This window comes from Myotis brandtii, unplaced genomic scaffold (assembly GCF_000412655.1).
Source record: "Myotis brandtii unplaced genomic scaffold, ASM41265v1 scaffold336, whole genome shotgun sequence".
NCBI classification, from domain to species: Eukaryota; Metazoa; Chordata; class Mammalia; order Chiroptera; family Vespertilionidae; genus Myotis; species Myotis brandtii.
The window spans coordinates 35,789-58,851 of record NW_005362957.1 but is presented as its reverse complement, the minus strand read 5'-3'; the positions used below and the strand labels follow the sequence as shown (position 1 = coordinate 58,851).

At 39.9% G+C, this 23,063-nt stretch overlaps 1 pseudogene; it reads left to right on the top strand.

The window, feature by feature from the left end:
- Window positions 1-19,147: 19,147 nt before the first annotated feature.
- Window positions 19,148-20,237, top strand: LOC102248948 (annotated as a pseudogene).
- The last annotated feature ends 2,826 nt before the right edge of the window (window positions 20,238-23,063 follow it).

Sequence of the window (23,063 nt, the reverse complement as noted above, 5' to 3'; positions counted from 1 at the left end):
TTCCTTCCTGATTTCTGCCAGGTCCTGTTGTCTTGCCAGTTTTCTTAAATGTTAGTATTTTCGCGTTGTAGTATTAATTCATAGATGCCATTATACCCTAATAGTTTTTAAATTCATGATAAAATGTTTGGCTACAGTATTCATCTATTCTATGGAAGCATTTTTCTAGTAAATTTTTTTATCTTTCTTCGCCTTTTTCAGTGTATAATATTTGTACTGTTGCTGTGCTGAAGTGCCCATAATACTCTTACTGACTTACTCCTTATTACATGCATTGAATTTTCCTGGGCCAGCTGTTTCCGAAAGTTTCTTGTGAGTCAGGGAGGCTAGTGTAGCTTCCAGAAGAGCTGATTCTCACATCAGCTGCTGCCACAGAGATGGGCTTTTTCTTACCAACATGGCTCCTGTTTGAATATTTGCATATCCCATGCCCTCTGCCTCTCTAAAGAAAAGTAGGCCTAGGATGCACACCTCAGTTGCTGAACCATTTGTTAGAAACAAGCATGTAGCTTTTGATCTCCAAGGCATACCCCTCATGCTCAGTAAAGGTGTTTTTGCTATTGCTTCCTGCTATTTCCAGTGCATGGTCTTCTCATCATTCTCATCACCTCTCTTCACTTTCTCCCACATGGCTGCTATATTATCATAGCTTATTTTAGCAACCTTTGCACATATTTTAAAGTATGGGGTTTTCAGGATTTATTTTATTTGTTTCTTTTTATGCTGGTGTTTTATTTCCAAGCAAAGAAGAGTAACACACTGACTTAGGCAGCCATAGTCATATTGGATTTCTAAAGTTTTTGAGTTGAAATCAGATGTGGGAGAATTCTAGGTGATGGCATGTCCATTAATGGCCATGAGAGGAAGTGGAGTCAAAGTGAAGACTTATGTTATTTGCTCTCTTTCTAACTCTCTCTCTTTTTCTCTCACTGAGCTCTGGGTGCATATGTTCATTCTGATTTGTGTTTCAGGCTTCTTAGGATATCTTCCTAGAAGTGGGATCACTGGGTCAAATGGCAGTTCCATATTTAAGTTTTTGAGGAGACTCCACACTGATTTCCATAGTGGCTGTACCAGTCTGCATTCCCACCAGCAGTGTATTAAGGGTTCATTTTTCTCCACATCCTCTCCAACACTTGTTGTTTGTTGATTTATTTATAGCAATCATTCTGACAGGTGTAAAGTAGTACCGCATTATTTTAATTTGCATCTCTCTGATGATTAGTGATGAGCATTTTTCCATATGTCTCTTGATCATTTGTATGTCTTTTGGAGAAGTGTGTATTTAGGTCATTTGCCCATTTTTTATCGGGTTATTTGTTTTACTTTTGTTGATTTGTATGAGTACTTTATATATTTTCGATATTAATTCCTTATCAGATGTATCATTGGGAAATATGTTCTCCCATATAGTCAGTTACCTTTTCATTTTGATGCTGTTTTCTTTGGCTGTGCAGAAGCTTTTTATTTTGGTGTAGTCCCATTTGTTTATTTTTTTCCTTTGATTCTCTTGTGCTAGACATTGTACTAGTTAAAATTTTGCTATGTTAGACATCTGATATTTTTCTACCTATGTTTTCTTCAAGGATGTTTATGGTTTAATAATTTACATTTAAATATTTTATGCATTTCAGTTTATTCTTATGTATGATGTAAGTTGGTGCTCTAGTTTCGTTTTTTACCTGTAGCTATCCAATTATCCCAACAGCATTTTTTGAAAAGACTGTCTTTACTCCATTGTATGCTTTTATCCCCTTTATCAAAGATTAATTGAGGATAATGTCATGCGTATTTTTCTCAGTTCTCTGCTCTGTTCCATTGATCTATATGTCTGTTCTCATGCCAGCACTAAGCCGTTTTGATTATAGTGGCTTTGTAGTATAACTTGATATCTGGTATTGTGATCCCTACAACTTTGTTCTTCTTTCTCATGATTGCTGTGGGTCTTTTTTGGGGTCTTTTTTGGTTCCATGTAAATTTTTGGAGTGTTTGTTCTAGATTGGCATTCTTCTTTGTAAAATTTATTTGCAATTTTAGAGGGAGACATGCTGAGATCATACCAAATTCCTGCTATGTCCCTAAATCCAGTCTCCCTCTTCTCCATTCATATTGACTCTTCATTGATTGACCCCTTCCTTCTTGAACTGCTGTGTCCTACACCACAACCACACACACACACACACACACACACACACACACACAACACACACACACACACACACACACACACTGGATTATTTACTTCTACTATAAAGGAAAACTCACCTTTCTTTTTTCCTACTTCCAAATTTGCCTGTTCATACCCATCTAAACCTCAGCTGAACAAGGGGCCTTATATCTAGGAACCATAGTCCTTAGAAAGAGATTAAAATAAAAGGGCAATGAAAATAATTTGTAACTGCCAGTACAGTATCCTCATACGTCCAAACAGAAAGTCAGAGAAAACAGATAGGTAAACAAGGGAACAATACTTGTTTAAGGCAATTTGTCCATCCCAACCAGATCAGGTGAGCACCAAACACTCACTAAACTCAAGTTCTCAGTCTCCTAGCCCAAAACTAATTTCAGAGAGGGGAGTAACTTAGATCAACTTTAGGAGCTAGAGAGGGCAAATTATGTAAGTCTTCACTTTGACTCCACTTTTCTCCATTTGCTCTCACGGCCATTTTAGGACTTGTCATCAATGATAGAATTGCCCCACATCTGACTCAAATTCAAACTTTTAGATTTCCAATATGTATGGCTGCATAAGTCAGAGTGCTCCCCAACATATTGCACCAAATTTCTATGTGGTAGTTTCTCAATATTCTCTCTGTTCTTCATCTAGATAACTACTGCTTATTCTCTACTCTTGGATGAAATATTACTTCTTTAGAGAGTCTTACTTTTACTGCCTCTCTGACTGAGTTATGTTCCAGCATTGTTTTTTATACTAACCTGTTGTTTTCATAACGTTGGTACTGAAACAAATGCAATTACACATATAAGTCCTTGTGCATTTTTTTATTGTCAATGTCAGAAAGTTTCCCGAAGATGGGAGGCATGATTTTTTTTTAATCACTCTAACCCACTGCATAATATAGTAGAGGGAATAAAGAAAGCATTCAATAAACATTTGTTGTTAAAGAGATCAATAAAGAGAAAGCCAAGGGTTTTGAATGTCTTGTCCATGTGGACTCTGAAGTCACTAAGGATAATGATAGACGTTGGCCTACAAGGTGGCATGAAAGACAGGGCCTGGTACCTTCAATGAATGAGGAGAGTGAACATGAGACCAGGCAGGGGGAGATAAAGGGTAGTGCTATGAAATAAAGCTGAAAGAATAATATTTGTATAAGATCCAGTTTTAAGTTGTGATATAGATTATTCACCCCATTCATATTCTACTTTGAATCAATTTCCCACTAGTCCCAATACCCCTAACCCAAACTTTTCCCCTGAGCCCTCTAGAAATTTATTCTATTGAATATTATTCCCAAAACATCATCCATCTCTTCCCTCAAATTCCATCTACCTTCTTGCCTCACCTAAAATCTAAATTTCACTAAGAATCCTACATTCCTGGCATTGAATTCAATTCCCAGGGCCAATTCCAGCCCTTTCTCCTTTTCCAATCATGTAAGTACTTCATGTTTTTTAAGGTTTTGTCACAAGCCTGTTGCTCCTTTTCATTTACTTATGACTGAATTATAGTCTGTCTCTCCACACCAATAACTCTCATCACCTCAGATGATTGCTTCCAGTCCAAGGAGACAGTTCACATAACATACTAGCATATCAGCTCTACGAATGCCACATTACATTTCTTTGAGTTAATATTGCACCTGATGACTATTGTACATATACCCACACATTTATCCAACAAATGCTTATTGAGAAACTTTTTTAAAAAATTAAATCTTTATTGTTCAGATTATTACATTTGTTCCTCTTTTTTTCCCCCCATAACTCCCCTCCTCCCAGTTCCCACCCCACCCTCCGCCCTCACTTAACACTGAGAATGCCATAATGGCTTAGATGTAGTCTATACTTATGAACCCAATAATCTTGTAGTAGGAAAAGGCCATGCAGAAGAAAAACCTTTGAGGGTTAGACCATGTCTGCCTCATTCATCATGGTATCACTAACACCTATCACTGTTGTGGCACCTAAGTTGCATTCAATGCATATTCTTTGAATGAATTAAACTCTGTTATAGTACAATGTATGAAGCAAACAAAGGATGCCATGAAAACACAAAGAAGAGACAGATATGGAAAGGAGAGGGAAGAAGTCAAACTGCAATTTTCAAAATGTTAAGAACATAAATTCCCATAAAAATCATTTGTAATAATTTTAATTAACTCATAAGGGAGAGAGCAGATAATGAAACTGGTTCAACAGTAGTTAAAAATTCAATCCTAAAATAAGACTGCTGAGTTAATGTTCAAAGGTCAATAAAACCATAATAACCTTTTATTTCCCTAAGTCAGATGATCCTTAGATAAATTTATCAGCTAATGTTTTAACATTATATTAAAAAGACATGTTTTTGCCTTAATTCCAGATTTTAGGCACTTTTCACAACAAAAGCTTCTTTGAGATATTATTGCACCTGATGGCTGAAGAGTGAGTAGTTGTCCAATAAGGATGGTAAATGGAAAGCCAACAAGTGTTCCAGGAATAGGGACAGTGCAGAGACCCACTTCACTTCAATCATCCACTGCCAATGTCAGACCCTCACCTTGACCCAAAAGTGAAAATGTTTCGGTTCTAACCATTATATCCCAGTATCTCACTATCTGAGCACAACTTTTAATTTTAACAACCTATACTTTACCTCATTTTACACAGCCTTTTCAGCCTCATATTCTTTTATACTCTCCCAGGCTAGCATCTCCAGCCTTAAATTATTTGGTAGGACTCAATGACCTACTCTTGTCTCAACACTCAATTCTGTTACAAACTGTTACATTGCTCCTCTTCCATGGAAGAGCTGAATTTATTTGCTCACATTTATTTTCTGAGCAAGTAAGCTGAATAAGATAATATTTGAACAGAGACTTGAACTTACTAATTAGCCATACATTGAAAGGGAAATGGAAATAGATGGAGGATCCACAATGTATTACTGTTAGAGGGGACATGACTGGGGATTCACTGAGCAGGAAGTGAATGTGGGAACTACTCTTTTCAGGAAAACTGATAGTGGGACATCTGTATTTCAGTTGCTGAGCCTGACAGTACGACAATCGTCATAATGGGTATCATTTTGGCACTTCTGTTACTGCTGACTTCCATCACCACTGGGCTTTATTTAAACAACTGTCTCAAAAACTGGCACAAAACCAAGTAAAGGTATTCTTTTTTTTTTCTTTCAGTATACAATGATCCCTTCTCAGAGGTATCTGTCCTTCACCTTTCTGCTTAGGAACAAGATCAAAATCAGCAAAGCCTCTGCTCAGAGGAAGTCACATCAGTGAGACTCTAATACCTCAACCATAAAATCCTATATAATAAAAGGGTAACATGCAAATTGTCCCCTTGACCAGGAGTTCGATCACAGTTCAACCAGGGGGCAGGGCCAGCCCACCAACCATTCAGGGCCCCTCCACCCAGCTGGCCTCCCATACCCCAATCAGCCAACTTCCCACATCCCCTCCCCCAAGCTGGCCTGGCCCGGCCCTATTGGCCCCAATTGGGGTGGGCCAGCGGTACCCTACCTGTGCATGAATTCATGCACCAGGCCTCTAGTATGGAAAATAATATATTACTTATAGAACTTCTGGTGGATTAAAGAAAACAATTTTCATAAAGCATCCTTGCCTTGCACCAACACAAAGGCATTCAATGAAAGGCTATTATTATTCTTGTTATTGTTTTTATTAATATTGTGGAAGAAGCAGGAAGATAGAAAAGGATAGAAAACTGATGGAGAAACCAAATATTCATGATATGTTAAATATGCATGAGGCATATGGAGCACTCATTTATGAGGTCTTAAATTGATGACCCATGCATAATACTTATTTTGCATTCATCCATCTTTTGCCCAAAAAATTAGTAAAATCTATTGCTGTTTATTAAGACAACAAAGAGCTACTACTATGCTATGTATGATTATCCTGCAAGTATGGTTTTGGCCTCAGGTAACACATTACTGAACCTCCTTGTTCAAGATTCTTTAGTCTTTAAAACCACATAATCAGCAAGGAGGATTGATGAGGCAGTGAAAAACAGGACCTATGAACACTACTCAGTACAGGATTTGCACAGTGCACTTGCAAACTCTCCTAGTGTGTTAGTATAAATCATCTCTTTCCTTGGCTTTTTACAATATCTTAAGTTGATTGAATAAATGCTGTATTTTGAGCTTCTTAATTTGGTATAGAGTTGTTTAAAACATTTTCTTATTTCTCTTTTACTCTCTGAAGGTTCTGTAGTAATGTCCTCTCACTCCTGATATTGGAATTATGTGTGTTTTATCTTTCTTTCCTGATTAATCCAACTAGAAATTTATCAATTTTATTAATCTTTTCAAAGAACTATCTTTTTATTTCATTGCATGTACATTTTTTGGCTAATAATCTTTTCTGACTTTTGTTCTTAATTTAATTATATCTTTCCTTCTGTTACAGAACTTACCAGGTGACCAAAAAATACACAGGAGTATGTGGAGAGACAGGAAAAAAAACATTTACTTTCAAATGTTTTTCATATACTAGAGCAGCAACTCAGGGGAGACTGTTTCTCTCCAAATCCTGAGCAAGCCAATATGAGGGCAGTTTCCCCTATATGAAGCTCTCCCTATATTACAACAAACTGGACAACCTGGATGAAATGGACATATTCCTGGAAAAATACAATCTTCCAAAGCTCAATCAGGAAGAATCAGAAAACCTGATAGCCGAATAACTATTGATGAAGTTGAAGCATGGAATAGACTTTTGAACCTTAGGGGAAGGCAGGGGAGGATGGGTGGGTAGGAAGAGTTCAACCAAAGAACTTATTTAGATACTAAAGGCCCGATGCACGAAATTCACGCAAGAGTAGGCCTTCCTTCCCCCAGCTGCCAGCACTGGCTTCCCTCTGGCCACCCGCAGGCACCCTGGACCCCGGCTTCGCTCCAGCCCCAGCTTAGTCTGGAAGGATTTTCAGAATGACATCTGGCCTAATTAGCATATTACCCTTTTATTATTAGAGATATGCATAACCCATAGACACTGGCAATAGGATGGTGAAGGCCTGGGGTGGGGGCAGCTAGTAGAGGTGAATGGGGGGAAAAGGAGACATATGTAATACGTTCAACAATAAAGATTAAAAATAAAAAATAAAAAACAGACTTACAGATACAGAGAACAAACTAATGGTTGCCGCATGGGAAGAGAGTGGGATAGATGAGTGAAAAAGGTGAAAGGATTAAGAAGTACAAATTGGTAATTACAAAATAGTGACAGGAATGTAAAGTACAGCATAGGGAATATAGTCAATAATATTATAATAACTATACTGGTATATGATGTCAGATGGGTACTAGATTTATTGGGGTGATCACTTCATAAGTTATATAAATGGCTAACCACTATACTGTACACCTGAAACTAATATAAAATAATATTGAACATCATAAAAATATTGTAATATTGGGGCTATCAGAACCTTCCAATGCAGATGAGTTTGTGAACAAATTAAACTATTCCACAGTAGTTGACCAATTCTTCTTTCCAATAGCCACAACTCTCATTTAAAAGTCTATCATTAAAAAATCTTCAAACCTAGTGCAAAACATAGTGAATAAAATATACAAATAAAATTTCCTCTAAGAATACTTTCATTGTATCTCATGAATTTTAATGTATTGTATTTCTAGTATTCAGTTCAAACATTTTCTAATTTTGTTATTTCTTCTTTGATCCATGGGTCATTTAGAAATGTTTATTTAATTTCCAGATACTTGTAATACTCAAGATATTTCCAGTTTAATTTCATTGTGGTTAAAGAACATGACTTTCTATTATTTTAACCCTTTTATGACTATTGAGACTAGTTTTCTTGCCCAGCACACAGTCTATCTTAGTAAATATACCATGTGCACTTTTAAAGAATTTGTATTCTATTATTCTTGAGTGGAACATTCTATATCATTTAGGACAAATTGGTTGATAGTATTATTGAAGTCTTCAAATCCTTTCTGGTTTTCAGTCTACTGGCTTTAGCAATTACTAAGAAAGGAGTGTTGGAATTTTAAGGTATAATTGTGTATTGCTCTATTTCTTCTATTCAGTTTTGTCAGTGTGCTCTATTTACTTTGTTTCTGTTTTGACATAAATGTACTTAGGAGTTTTATGTCTTCTTATGAACTGTCCCTTTTGGTCATTATAAAATGTCCCTCTACTCCTGGTAATATTTCTTGTACTCAATTCTACTTTATTAAATAACAATATAACCACTTTAGCTTTCTTATGATTAAGGTTTACATAGCATGTTGTTCCTCATTCTTTTACTTTTAATCTATATATAAAATAAATTTCTTACATAAAGTTTATACTTAGAGCACATCTCAGTTAATACACTAAATATTTTACAGAAATAATTGATTTGTATTTAGATTTCATAAAACTTATGGTTAACAAAGTTGATTCACATACCCAAGTTGCTCTAGGCATACGTGAAAGAGTTCCAATAATCAAACTATCAATTGTTAGATTTAAATTAAATAAAAGTAAATAATATTTTGAAATTTAGTTCTTCAGTTTCACTAATCATATTTCAGATGCTCAATAGCCACATGTGACTAGTGGCTACTACATTGAACAGCACAGGTTTAGGACACTGATATGGTTAGATTCAAATTTACCATTGTGCTATTTATTGACAATTAGAGGCCTGGTGTACAAAATTTGTGCACTTGGGCAGGAGGGGCTCAGCCCGGCCTTTGCCCTCTTGCAAGTCCAGGAGCCCTTGGGGAATTTCCAACTGACAGCTTAGGCTGCTGTGCATGCCAGCTGTGAGCCCAGCTTCTAGCTGAGCACCACTCCCCCTGTGGGAGTGCACTGACCACCAGGGCGCAGCTCTTGTGTTGAGCATCTGCCTCGTGGTGGTCAGTACACATCATGGTGACCGGTTGTTCCGCTGTTCTGTTGATTTGCATATTAGCCTTTTATTATATAGGATTAGTTTATTGTTCCTTGTTTTTTTCTTTGCCTACCCTTTTTTTTTACTTAATTATTTTTATTATTTTGTCTTTAATATTGACTTAACAATTATACCTTTCATTTATTTAGTGATTGCTCTGGGGTTCACAATATGCATTTCTAACTTGTCCCATTCTATCTTGAAACAATATTGTGATACTTTATGACTAGCATAAAAATGTTACAATGAGATGCTTTAATTCCTCTGTTCTTTGTGCTATTTTTGTCATATATTTTACTTATATATGTTACATATATTTTTTATTATTTTTCCTTTAAAGAGCCAATTATCTTTTAAAGACATTAAAAATAAGGGGGGAAAGTAGCTTTTTAACCCCTTGAGTGCCGGGGAGCGCAATCGCCTTCCTCCTGTCTTTCGTCAAAAGTGCCAGGAGCGCTATCAAAGCTTCGAAATGGCGTCCAGTTCTAAGTGTGGTTTTTTTTTAATTGTTTTATTGCTTAAAGTATTACAAAGAATATTACATATGTCTCCTTTTTTTCTCACCATTGACAATCCCCTGGCCTCCCCTACCACCCAGTGTCTTATCTCCATTGGTTATGCTTATATGCATGCATACAAGTCCTTTGGTTGATCTCTTAACCCCAACCCCACCCCCAAACCCTCCACGGCCTTCCCACTGTAGTTTGACAGTCTGTTCGAGGCTGCTCTGCCTCTGTATCTATTTTTTTTTTTCCCCCGCCCTTGACAATCCCCTGGTCCCCCCTACCCCCCCGCGTCTTATGTCCATTGGTTATGCTTATATGCATGCATACAAGTCCTTCGGTTGATCTCTTACTCCCCTCCCTTCTGCCCCCCAACCCTCTCTGGCCTTCCCACTGCAGTTTGACAATCAGTTTGAGGCAGCTCTGCCTCTGTATCTATTATTGTTCAAAAGTTTGTAATGGTCTTTATTATCCATGAATGAGTGAGATCATGTGGTATTTTTCCTTCATTGACTGGCTTATTTCACTTAGCATAATGCTCTCCAGCTCCATCCATGCCGTTGCAAATTGTAAGAGTTCCTTCTTTTTTACAGCAGCATAGTATTCCATCGTGTAGATGTACCACAGTTTTCTAATCCATTCATCTACTGATGGGCACTTAGGCTGTTTCCAGATCTTAGCTATGGTGAATTGTGCTGCTATGAACATATGGGTGCACATATCCTTTCTGATTGGTGTTTCTGGTTTCTTGGGATATATTCCTAGAAGTGGGATCACAGGGTCAAATGGGAGTTCCATTTCCAGCTTTTTGAGGAAACTCCATACTGTCTTCCATAGTGGCTGCACCAGTCTGCATTCCCACCAGCAGTGCACAAGTGTTCCTTTTTCTCCACATCCTCTCCAGCACTTGTCGTTTGTTGATTTGTTGATGATAGCCATTCTGACAGGTGTGAGATGGTACCTCATTGTTGTTTTGATTTGCATCTCTCGGATGATTAGTGACTTTGAGCATGTTTTCATATGTCTCTTGGCTTTCTGAATGTCCTCTTTTGAAAGGTGTCTATTTAGATCCTTTGCCCATTTTTTGATTGGATTGTTTATCTTCTTTTTGTTAAGTTGTATGAGTTCCCTATAAATTTTGGAGATTAGGCCCTTATCAGATATGACGTTGGCAAATATGTTTTCCCACGCAGTGGGTTTTCTTGTTGTTTTGTTGATGGTTTCTTTTGCTGTGCAGAAGCTTTTTATTTTGATGTAGTCCCATTTGTTCATTTTCTCTTTAGTTTCAACTGCCCTAGGAGCTGTATCAGTGAAGAAATTGCTTTGGCATATGTCTGAGATTTTGTTGCCTTTGGATTCTTCTAGAATTTTTATGGTTTCCTGTCGTACATTTAAGTCCTTTATCCATTTTGAGTTTATTCTTGTGTATGGTGTAAGTTGGTGGTCTAGTTTCATTTTCTTGCATATATCTGTCCAATTTTCCCAACACCATTTATTGAAGAGACTATCTTGGCTCCATTGTATGTTCTTGCCTCCTTTGTCAAATATTAATTGAGCGTATTGGTTGGGGCTGATTTCTGGGCTCTCTATTCTATTCCATTGATCTATATGTCTGTTCTTGTGCCAGTACCAGGCAGTTTTGAGAACAGTGGCTTTGTAATACAGCTTGATATCTGGCATTGAGATCCCACCTACTTTGTTCTTTCTCAGGATCGCTGCAGCTATTCGGGGTCTTTTTTTATTCCAGATGAATTTTTGGAGAGTTCGTTCTAGATCTTTGAAGTAGGCCATTGGTATTTTAATGGGAAGTGCGTTGAATTTATAGATTGCTTTGGGTAGTATGGACATTTTAATGATGTTGATTCTACCAATCCAAGAACATGGTATGTTCTTCCATCTCTTTATGTCTTCCTCTATCTCTTTTTTCAACGTCCTGTAGTTTTCTGAGTAGAGGTCTTTTACCTCTTTAGTTAAGTTTATTCCTAGGTATCTTAATTTTTTTGGTGCGATGGTAAATGGGATTGTTTTTATAATCTCTCTTTCTGAAAGTTCACTATTGGTGTATAGAAATGCCTCAGATTTCTTGGGGTTAATTTTGTATCCTGCTACATTGCCAAATTCATGTATTAAGTCTAGTAGTTTTTTGATGGAGTCTCTAGGGTTTTGTATGTATAATATCATGTCGTCTGCAAATAAGGACAGTTTTACTTCCTCTTTTCCAATTTGGATGCCTTTTATTTCTTCTTCTTGTCTAATTGCAATGGCTAATACTTCCAGGACTATGTTAAAGAGGAGTGGCGAGAGTGGGCATCCCTGTCTTGTTCCTGTTTTTAGGGGAAATGGTGTTAGTTTTTGTCCATTGAGTATGATGTTGGCTGTGGGTTTGTCATATATGGCTTTTATTATGTTGAGGTATGATCCTTCTATTCCCACCTTGCTGAGAGTTTTTATCAAAAATGGGTGTTGGATTTTGTCGAATGCTTTTTCTGCATCAATTGATATGACCATGTGGTTTTTTTCTTTCAATTTGTTTATGTGATGTATTACGTTTATTGATTTACGGATGTTGTACCATCCTTGCATTCCTGGGATAAATCCTACTTGGTCATGGTGTATGATCTTTCTGATGTACTGTTGGATCCGATTTGCTAAGATTTTGTTGAGGATTTTGGCATCTATGTTCATGAGGGATATTGGCCTGTAATTCTCTTTCATTGTGTTGTCTTTACCTGGTTTTGGTATTAGGGTGATGCTGGCTTCATAGAATGAGCTTGGAAGTGTTCCTTCCTCCTGAATTTTTTGTAGTAGTCTGAGGAGGATAGGTTTTAGTTCTTCCTTGAAAGTTTGGTAAAACTCCCCTGAGAAGCCATCTGGTCCTGGGCTTTTGTTTGCTGGGAGCTTTTTGATGACTGCTTCAATTTCTTCCATAGTTATTGGCCTATTGAGGTTTTTAGATTCTTCCTGATTGAGTTTTGGGATGTTGTATTTTCCTAGGAATTTGTCCATTTCCTCCAGGTTGTCTAGTTTGTTGGAGTAGAGTTGTTCATAGTATTTTTTAACAATCATTTGTATTTCTGTGGGGTCTGTTGTTATTTCGCCTCTATCATTTCTGATTTGGTTTATTTGGGTCCTCTCTCTTTGCTTTTTGGTGAGCCTGGCTAGAGGTTTGTCGATCTTGTTTATCCTTTCAAAGAACCAGCTCTTGGTTTCATTGATTTTCTGTATTGTTTTTTTGGTCTCTATGTCATTTATTTCTGCTCTAATCTTTATTATCTCCTTCCTTCTGCTCACTCTGGGGTTTTCTTGTTGCTCTCTTTCTAATTCTTTGAGTTGTAGAGTTAGATGATTTACTACCATTTTTTCTTGTTTTTTGAGATAGGCCTGTAGAGCTATAAACTTCCCTCTCAGGACTGCTTTCATTGTGTCCCATAGGTTTTGGATTGTTGTGTTTTCATTGTCATTAGTTTCCAGGATGTTTTTAATTTCTTCTTTGATGTCATTGGTAACCCAATCAATATTTAATAACATGCTATTCAGCTTCCAAGTGTTTGAGTGTTTTGGGTTGTTTTTATTGTAGTTCATTTCTAATATTATGCCATTGTGGTCTGAGAAGATGCTTGGTATGATTTCAATCTTCTTGAATTTGGGGAGACTTTGCTTGTGACCCAACATGTAGTCTATTTTTTAAAATGTCCCATGAGCACTTGAGAAAAACGTATATTTCGTGGCTTTGGGGTGAAATGTTGTGAAGATGTCAGTTAGGTCCATCTGATCTAGTGAGTCATTTAGGATTGCTGTTTCCTTACTGATATTTTGTTCTTTGATCTCATTGGTAACCCAATCAATATTTAATAACATGCTATTCAGCTTCCAAGTGTTTGAGTATTTTGGGTTGTTTTTATTGTAGTTTATTTCTAACATTATGCCATCGTGGTCTGAGAAGAAGCTTTTTATGATTTCAATCTTCTTGAATTTGTGGAGACTTTGCTTGTGACCCAATATGTGGTCTATTTTTGAATATGTCCCATGAGCACCTGAGAGGAATGTATATTCCATGGCTTTGGGGTGAAGTGTTCTGAAGATGTCAATTAAGTCCATCTGATCTAGTGAGTCATTTAGGATTGCTGTTTCTTTGCTGATTGTTTGTCTAGCGGGCTTATCCAGTGGTGTCAGTGGTGTATTAAAGTCCCCTACTATGATTGTATTGTTGTCGATCTCTCCTTTGATATCTTCCAGGAGTTTTTTTTATGAATTTGGGTGCTCCTGCATTGGGTGCATATATGTTTACCAGGGTTATATCTTCTTGTTGTATTGATCCCTTTAGTATTATGAAGTGGCCTTCCTTATCTCTTGTTATGGCCTTCACTTTGAGGTCTATTTTGTCTGATATAAGTATTGCTACCCCAGCTTTCTTTTCCTTTCCATTTGCCTGAAAGATATTTTTCCATCCCTTCACTTTCAGTCTGTGTGAGTCCCTTCTAATGAGGTGGGTCTCTTGTAGACAGCAAATGTATGGGTCATGTTTTTTTATCCATTCAGCCACTCGATGTCTTTTGATTGGACCATTTAGTCCATTTACGTTTAAAGTTATTATTGAAAGGTACTTGTTTGTAGCCATTTCTTTTTTTGTGTGGCTGTTTTCTTTCTGGGCTTTTTATTTCTTCTTTTTACACCAGTCCCTTTAGCATTTCTTGCATTGCTGGCTTGGTGGTGGTGAACTCCCTTAGCCTTTTTTTGTCTGTGAAGCTTCTTATTTCCCCTTCAATTTTGAATGATAGCCTTGCTGGATAGAGTATTCTTGGGTTCAGTCCTTTGCTTTGCATCACTTTGTAGATTTCTGTCCATTCTTTTCTGGCCTGATGTGTTTCTGTTGAGAAATCATTTGATAATCTAATGGGAGATCCCTTGTATGTAACTTTCCGTCTCTCTCTTGCAGCCTGTAAGATTCTCTCTTTGTCCTGAACATTTGCCATGGTAATTATGATGTGTCTTGGTGTGGGTCTTTTCGGGTTCACCTTGTTTGGGACTCTCTGTGCTTGTGTGACTTTTTTCTTCCCCACCTCAGGGAAGTTTTCTGATATTATTTCTTCAAATAGGTTTTCTAATCCTTGTTCCTCTTTCTATTGTTCTGGCACCCCTATTATCTGTATGTTGTTTCATTTCATGTTGTTCCATAGCTCCCTTAGGCTCTCCTCCTGTCTTTTAATTTTTTTCTCCAATTGCAGTTCAGTTTGGGTGTGTTTTGCTTCCCTGTCTTCTAATTTGCTCATTCGGTCCTCCACTTCTCCTAGTCTACTGTCGAAACTTTCTATGGTGTTTTTTATTGCAGCTATGTCGCTCTTCATTTCTTCTTGGGACTTACTTAAGTTGTTGATTTTTTCATCTGTTTCTTCTAGCTTCTTGCATAAGTAGTTGATTTTTTCATCTGTTTCTTCTAGCTTCTTGCATAAGTAGTTGATTTTTTCATCTGTTTCTTCTAGCTTTTATGCATTCTAGGACCCTTAATCTGAATTCTTTTTCTGTCATGTTGCATGCCTCAGTTTCACTTAGCTGCTTTTCTGGCGAGTCCTCCTTTTCTTTACTTTGGGGGTTTCTTTGTCTACCCATGCTTGATCTCACCAACAGATATAGATGTTGAGTCATTCAAGGGCTGCTCCTTGGTTGGCAGTGGCTTCTTGGGCTGTGGTTGCTCCTCTGGCGGTTGTGGTAGCAGCTGCTCCTCAGTGGGCAGCAGCTTCTCTGGTGGGTGCTGTTCATAGCTGTGGTGGCTCCTCTGGCTGGTGGGGGGAGGCACACACCACAGCTGCTGTTCCTCAGACAGAGGGTGTGCTAATCACGAGGTTGCTGTTCCTTGAATGGGGCGGGCTACACCCACAGCTGCTACTCCTTGAACTGGGGTGGACTGCTCACGTGGCTGCTGTTCCTTGAATGGGGGCTGGCTGCACACTGCTGTTGTTCCTCTGATGTGGTGGGCTGCTTGTGTGGCTACTGCTCCTTGGACTTGGACAGGTTGATTGCAAGTCTGCTGCTCCTCGACGGGGGTGGGCTGCTTTCACAGCTGCTGCTCTTTGGACAGGAGTGAGCTGCATACGTGGCTGCTCCTCCTTGGATGGGGACAGGCCACTCACTCAGCTGCTGCTCATCGGACAGGTGCAGGCTGTGTGTGGCTCTACTCCTCGGTTTGGTGCGTGCTGCGCAGGGCTTCCGCTCCTTCGACGTGGGCGGTCTGCTCGTGTGGCTGCTGCTCCTCGGACCTAAGTCTGTTTTTATTAGTGATGATGACATTGGTAAATATGTCAATGTAGTAAAGGTTTCCTTAAGTTTTTGAATATGTAACTTCATTTACTTGCAATTCATAATTTTTTCTAAACCGCTGTAAATTCAGCAAAAATGCCTTAGCAATTTTAACATAGTTCATAGGATATTGGTTGGCACTCAAAGGGTTAAAATGCATCTACACTGCCATTTCCAGTACTCTATCTTTTCTGTGGATCAGGGTGGGGAACCGTTTTGCTGCCAAGGGCCATTTAGATATTTATAACATCATTTGAGGGCTATATAAAATTATCAACTTAAAAAAATAGCCTGCTATATTTGTTAAACAATTCACTAACTCACACCCAATGTCTTGGCAGGACTAGACCATATGAGTTCGCTGGCTTTATATGGCCTGTGGGCCAGAGGTTCCCCACCCTGGTAGATCTACATTTCCATTTGGTATTATTGGCCTCCCTGAAAAAACTTTAACTCTTCCTGTTGTGTGCCTATGCTGGTAACAAATTCTCTTGGCTTTTGTCTGTCAAATAAGCCTTTTTTCCCACTTCCTCTTATTTTTTTAAGGCTATTTCCTCTGGATTAGAGCAAGTTTAGAGTAGCCTTTACTGTTAAAGCTAGTTTAGTCCTATTCCTGTCATAATCATTCTGGGCTCTCTACTAAAAAACAAGGTATCTCTCCACTCTGACTAGTTGGAACTCTAATGTTTTTCAGTTCTGTGTGAGCTCTGAGGATTGCCCAGCTTATAACTCCCATTAGTACCTTGCCTCACCTCATATATAGAACCGTATTCAGCACCGAGTTTGAGAATTTCTATGTAGATTTCTGGAGCTCTCTCTCTTTGCCTAGCTTCCTTTTCTCTGGTATTCTGCTCCAAAACTTCTAACCAACTCAACATCCCTGAACGCTAATCTCTCTCTTCATCTTTATGAGGCAGCTCTGCCCATGGCATTCTCCTCTCTGCTCTGCAATCTAGAAATAGTCTCAACACAATATGTTGGAAAAATTGTATTATCTCTCTTTGTTGCAGGGTCACAGCCCTGTGCTGGTGATTGTTTAATGTCTGACACAGTTCTTAAATATATTTTGAATGATTTTATTATCGTTTATTCCAGGAGGACACTGTTATGTTTCCTTTATAGAAGAATATTTTTCTTTGACTTCTGTGACCCTATTAAAGGTCATCCAGCCCGCCCTAACTGGTTTGGCTCAGTGGATAGAGCATCGGCCTGCAGACTGAAAGGTCCTGGGTTCAATTCCGGCCAAGGGCATATGCCCGGGTTGCTGGCTTGATCACCAGTAGGAGGCGTGCAGAAGGCAGCCGATCAGTGATTCTCTTTCATCATTGATGTTTCTATCTCTCCCTCCCTCTCCCTTCCTCTCTGAAATTATTAAAAAAATATATATTTGTTTTAAAAAAAAAAAAAAAGGTCATCCTGCCCATAGAGCCCTGGACTATGAGATGCAGGCTGACAAAGGTCCTGAGTGTCTAGGCCTTCATCTCAGGTCTGGGGTGAAGTAAGGGAAGTGCCCAAGACACATTTATGGATGCAGCTCTGGCTAGTTGCTCAGTGGTTAAAGCATATCCAAGGGTTGTGAATTAGATTCCCAGGTCAAGGGCACCTACCTCGGTTTCAGGTTCATCCGTGCCCCAGTTGGGGCACTTGCTGGAGGCAACCAATCAATGTGTCTCTCTCACTCTCTCACATTGATGTTTTTTTTCTCTCTCTCTTTCACTCTCTCCTCCCCCTCCTCCCTCTCTCCTACTCTCTCTAAAAGTCAATGGAAAAAATATCCTCAGGTGAAGATTTTAAAAAAACCTTAGGGAGGCACTAACTCAGGTTTACAAAAATGCTGCCCCTGTTTTGCATGACACTGAGAGTCAATGCCTCTTTAAATTGTGCATCCTGGGTGCTTCACTTGCCTAGACAAGTCCCAGCTCTGCCCTGCATAGTCTTGCTAAGTGTGCCAAGACTGCAATGGCTAGAATTTTATTTTCTTGGATTATTTCTCAAGGTTGAGTTTGCAGTGAGTAACCTTGAGAAATAATTTCTTTTCTGAACAAAGAGCAAACTTGTTCTCTCTTGTTATAAAAAGAGAAAATCCTATATGTCCTATACCATGGCACCCCCCAACCAACTGTCACACCTTAGCTGCCAGAGCTGACAGCTGTCCAGCCTTATCTGTTGAAGCCACTACCCACAGCGATGCCTGCCATGCTATAGCTTCCAAAAAGAACTCAAAAATGAATGAGTACAAAGGGAAAGGCTGTCACACTCTTCAATGGTGATGTGAAGCACGTCGTGTCAGATAAGTGATCTACTACCATGCAACCTCCCGGACCACTCACACCATTTACCCAGAAGAGCTAAAAGTCTGGCATTTCTCAAGGGGACAGATATAAAAACATTTTCCAGATGGAAGAAAATAAATCATATTTCCTGACCAGATTATTAAAAAGTTGTGTACATCTAGCCTGTGTTACTTGGTGGCTCACCCTGTGCACTGAAGGGTTGCATCCGGTCATGACGCATACTGGAGTTGAGGGGTTGCAGGTTCCATCCATGGGGCACCTACATGAGGCAACTGATGAATGTTTCTCTCACACATAGATGTCTCTCGTTATTTCCTAATGGACAAAAACAAACTATTTTTCAAGATGCTACAACTGTTAGAGTACAATTAGATGGCAGCAAAATTATAAAGTTTATTAATGACCAGAGAGAACTACATACTGCCCAGTGCAAGAATGTGGAGTATCCAGATGACACTGTTAAAACTGTCTAGGCACGAGAGGTTGGGGGAGGGATGTATGGTGATGAAAGACTTGACTTGGGGTAGTGAACACACAATACAATATATAGATGATGTATTATAGAAACCTATATAATTTTATTAGTGATGTCACCCCAATAAATTCAATAAAAAAATAAATAAATGAAAATGAAAACCAAAAAAAAGTGAGAAAAAAACTATGCAAATGGTAATCAAGAAACAAAATACATATCTGGCAAAAAGTCCATCGCCAACACCTCGAGGCAGGTATCATCTGGGCCCCTGGGATCACCTCCCAGTGTCCTTCCCAGGACTATGATACAATCCGCTGAGGGTTGACAGCCACACTGCCTTCCTGGGAGCTGCAATGGAGGAGCCACAGTCAGAACACTTCATGGGGCCCCTTTGAAGTCAGGAGACATTGTCGGACTGGCAAAAACATCATGCAAACAATGTTCTGACCTTCGAAGTATCCCTGGCAATGGATGAACTGCTGCTGTCCCCAGACCTTGTAACCTGTCTGGACAAAGATCCAAATGAAGCCCCCAGTATGCCAGAAACTCCTGCACCAGCAGCTGCTATCCCAGCACCAGGCCCCTTCTGGACCTTGTCATCCTTTGTTCCTTCCCAGAAGACCTACCCTGACAGCTATGGTGTCTATTTAGGATTCTCGAATTCTGGGATAGCGGGTCTGTAAACTGCACATACTTCTCTACCTTCAACGTATTGTTTTACCAGCTAACAAAGACCAGCCCCCTGCAAGTGTAGGTCAGCTCCCCACCCCCATTTGGTACCAGTGTCTGTGCCATGGCCATCTATGAGAAGTTCAGGTACGTGGCAGAGGTCATGAGGCACTGTTCCTACCATAAGTGTAGCTCTGAATATAGTGATAGTCTGGCCCCTTCTCACCATCTTATCTGGGTGAAAAGGAATTTATGTGCCGAGTATTTACACGACAAAAATACATTTCAACATAGTATGGATGTGCATTATGAGCCACCTGACGTGGACTCTGACTGTACCATCATTCGCTACAACTTCATGTGTAACAGCTCCTACATGGGAGTTGTGAACTGGCAGCCCATCCTCACCATCACCACGCTGAAAGACTCCAGTGGTCATCCGCTGGGACAGAACAGCTTTGAGGTGTGTGCTTGCCCCTGTCCTGAGAGAGACCAGCACCCAGAAGAAGAAAATTTCCACAAGAAGGGAAAATCTTGACTCAAGCAGCCCACTGAGAGCAGGAATTGAGCACTGCCCACCAACACCAACTCCTCTCCCCCACCAAAGATGCAATTAAATGGAGAATATTTCACCCTTCAGATCCATGAACTCTTCCAGACATTCCCAGAACTGAATGAAGCCTTAGAGCTAAAGGATGGAAAGAACCCAGAGAGAAGCAAGATTCTCCAGCCACTGAAGTCTAAAAAGGGCAATCTACCTCCCACAATAAAAAAAACCTCATGTTCAAGAGAGAGGGACCTCACTCAGACCACCTCTGCTTCCTCCCCCCTGTTGACACCTCCACCCTTGTCCCCATTTCCTGGCATCATGGGGGCATAGGAGCTTAAACCTCTGCTTGGTACAGATGTGCCTCAGAAACACCCCAGAATTCCATTCACCTTAGCCTAGGACTCTGCTAAAGAAGTTGGCCTGCAATGATGGTTTGTTTGGGGGGGCACTAGTATGTTTCAAAAATACATTTCAACATAGTAGGGATATGCCCTATGTGTTACCTGACGTGGACTCTGACTGTACCATCATTCACTACAACGTCATGTGTAACAGTTCCTACATGGGAGGTGTGAACTGGCAGCCCATCCTCACCATCATCACGCTGAAAGACTCCAGTGGTAATCTGGAGGAGGGCACTAGTATGTTTCAGCTTAGCTTTATTGTGAAGACCATTTGGGAGAGGTAGGAAAATGTTCCTGCATGTAAGGGTTAGGTTTTATATCAGCCATAAACCAGGTTGGAAGCTAGACAGGGAAGCAATCTCAAGTGGTTTAATGTCTCCCACTGTAATTGTCCACATTGATAAAATGCCAATAATTATACCTGCTCAAGGCCTATGTGAGGATTAATGAAATAATGTATGTTTGGGATAAGACTACCTCATGGGTGCTGGTTTCCTATCCCCTGATTGATGGGTTAATGGTTTCTCTGACTGGGCAGCTAGTTTACAGGAGGGAATTTCTAAATTCCTTCTCTACTGGCCTAGTCAAATCCTGTCTAACCTCCTGGTGAACCTGAGCACCTAAAAGAAAATGTCAACCATCCAACACCCTGTAAGATCCCATCTCTAGTGTAAGATCTGTATCTTCCTGTCCACAAAGGCAGTGTAAGAACCCTGAACTCCACCTCCTCCCATGAACACATTGAATTCATACCTACAGATAGAGCAGTTCCCCCTGAAGAATACCTGGGGGCTGACTGAGCAGCTTCTACACAACAAGTGAGAAAGAAACCACATAGAAACATGTAGGAGATATGGAGACACTATAGCATGGGAACCCATTCCCAATGCACCAACCTCCAGTAGAAAATGATCCCTGTCTGCCAGGCCAGTGTTGATCAGTGGTTGAGCATTAACCTATGAGCCAGGAGGTCACAGTTTGATACCCGGTCAGTGAACATGCCTGGGATGGGGTCTCAATCCCTAGCAAGGAGTGTACAGGAGGCAGCTAATCATTGATGTTTCTATCTATCCCTCTCCCTTCCTCTCTGAAATCAATAAAAAATATTTTTTTAAAAAAGAGAAAGAATGAAAAGAATGGCCTTGGAACCATAGGTAAATGACAGTCCTTGACACCTCCCACAACCACATCAAAATTACATCTAAAATACAGAACAACTATCATTCAGAACCACCTGAAGTCTAGCTGAATATAAACCCTACAACTAGAGAAGTAAAAAAGAAAGCATATTGAGAATGCTGGGAGGGTGGAGGCATGAAATGGGCTGTTCTGACACCCATATGTGGCCTTTTTTAATCAGGAGGTATATCTATGTTAAGATGCCTCCTTGAGGAGCAAGGGGTTCCAGCCCCACAACAGGCCCCTAGCCCAAGGTTCCAAAGCTTATAAGAGAAGACCCCATAACTTTGGACTATAAAAACAAGTGGGGAGAGTGGCTAAGTGAAGCAGAGGCTGCTGGAGTCCCAGCAATTACTCTTAAAGGGCCAGCACAGCAACTTACCTTGTCTTACACCCTCTGAGCTCCAGGGCTGGGGAATTGGCGTGGGGGGATCCAGGAACATACAGAGAGGAATTGGATTGTCTGGCATTGAGACAATAACTTGGGGACAGCTTTCTCCCATACAGGGGTGCTCACAGGGGTCATTGTTCCTGTGCTGGGACATCCCTATCACAAAGCTGGCTGGCAGCCATATCTGAGTCTCCATCAACCTGGCTCACACTATTGGCTTCACCCTGGTGATTTCCTGAGACCTACTTCATCCGATTTGCAGTCCCACCCAAGCTGTTTGCAGCAGTTTTTCCATATGAATGTCCTGATCCAAGCTTTAGATTTAACTAAAACCTCTCACACAAGCAGCAGCTGGCATCAGAGTACCTCATATTTATCAATAAGTGGCCCAAGACACAGCACTAACATCAGCCTTCCCTGCTTCACAGCTTGGCCTCACTAGGGCACTTCCAAGCCCAACAAAAGTAGCAGCCATCTGCAAATCGGTGTATAGCTCATGCTGGGTATCCCCAGGTAGTGGCTGAATTTGCAATGCCCAGGAGGCCCCAGAGCCAGTACACCCAGTAGACAGCTTTAAACCAAACCTGGTTAAAACTCCATACATTCATGAGGTACACACTCAAGGGGAAGATTCAGGGAGCATCAAAACCACAATGAAGCAATTCCTGCTCCATAGGGGTTTCTCCTGCACAGCAGCTCTTCTGCTATAGTTGCAGCTGGTCCTCACAGCCAATTGGCCTGGAGATCAATTCCTCCCAGTGATGCACACAGCCCACACAAGGGCACAAGGGTGCCCAGCTCAGGTTACTGGGGAGGCTGAGCCACTGGGCAATACAGAATACCTACTATACAAGGCCACTCTACCAATTCCAGGAGACATGGTAGCTCTACCAAGTACATAGACACAAACACAGGGAAGCAGCCAAAATACAGAGACAAAGAAACATGTCAAAAATGAAAGAACAAAAGAAATCTGCAGAAGAGGAACTAAATGAAATGGAAGCAAGCAAACTACTAGATACAGAGTTTAAAACTGTTATAAGATTGTTCAAGGATCTTAAGGAGAGGTTCAAGGGACTTAGTGAGAATTTCAAAAACATGAAAAAGGACCAGTTAGAAATTAAGCATACACTAACTAAAATAAAGAATAATTACAGGAACACAACAGTAGAGTAGAGGGTGGCAAGAAT